The sequence below is a fragment of the Meleagris gallopavo genome, unplaced genomic scaffold, assembly GCF_000146605.3.
Source record: "Meleagris gallopavo isolate NT-WF06-2002-E0010 breed Aviagen turkey brand Nicholas breeding stock unplaced genomic scaffold, Turkey_5.1 ChrUn_random_7180001857867, whole genome shotgun sequence".
NCBI lineage: Eukaryota > Metazoa > Chordata > Aves > Galliformes > Phasianidae > Meleagris > Meleagris gallopavo.
This window is the reverse complement of record NW_011123907.1, coordinates 1-839: the sequence shown is the minus strand read 5'-3', so window position 1 is coordinate 839 and position 839 is coordinate 1. Positions and strand designations below refer to the sequence as shown.

The following is an 839-nucleotide window of genomic DNA, read 5'->3' as shown; positions in this document are numbered from 1 at the left end:
CTGTGAAATCAACACATGATCTGTTGTTGTAGGGACAAAACCTGTACATCTGTGGAATGGTGCGGGGCAAGGCGGGAAACGGAAAGCCTCCGCAGGTAAGAAGCTCTTGTGAGCTGTGCTGTGGGTACCGCCTCTAAACAGGGCTGCACGCAGGGCTGTGTGTGATGGAGGAGAGAGGAAAGGACGCTGCAGTTCTGTGCTGACTGCAGAAGTGGCACAAGGCTGTAGCAGCAGAAAGGCAAATTGACAAAACTGCTCTTAAAGACCAGAAGTTTGTGGTTGGCAGTGCTCAAATCTTCCTCCATAGAGAGGCTCTTCATGTCTTTCTTGTCTCCTTTCTGTCAGAAGCTGATGCCAGTGGCCTTCCTCTGAAGCGCAGCTATGTGCAAAGCCAGGGGAGGAGCACGGAGTGTGGCACAGCACCCAAGAGAGGTACAGACACACAACAGGCATCTGGCTTTGGTGCACTGTCTTTCTAGTTAGGTTTTCTGCCTGTTCTTTCCTGGGACTGTTCTCATTGCGTGTTGCATGGGATGTTAATCCCTGGGATTTACAGTTTCCTTTCCTGTCCTGTTTTATAATGGGAACCCAGCGTTCACCCGAGATCCCTTACTGTGACCATGGTACGGGAGAGCTGGCATTGACTCTTTGGGATTTTTTTGCTTTTTTTTCCCAGCAGCAGTGACCAGCTCGGATGTGCCGAAGGACATCACGGACATCCAGGGTTTTGCTCTCTTGGATCAATGGTGAGTTTGGGGGCTGCAGAACTGCAGGTGCGTGTTTGCACAGGGCGGGTGTGGGAAGGCTGTCATCACCATTTTGGGGGATGTTCTTGTATT

The 839-nt window shown here is 51.1% G+C and overlaps 1 long non-coding RNA gene across 2 annotated transcripts; it reads left to right on the top strand.

The window, feature by feature from the left end:
- Positions 1-8: 8 nt before the first annotated feature.
- On the top strand, positions 9-728 carry LOC109364448. Of its 2 annotated transcripts, none has more exons than XR_002110385.1 (3): positions 9-95; positions 346-432; positions 680-728. It is a non-coding gene; the product is annotated as an uncharacterized LOC109364448 (long non-coding RNA). The 2 variants fall into 2 exon arrangements; XR_002110384.1 differs by having other exon boundaries at positions 677-728.
- The last annotated feature ends 111 nt before the right edge of the window (positions 729-839 follow it).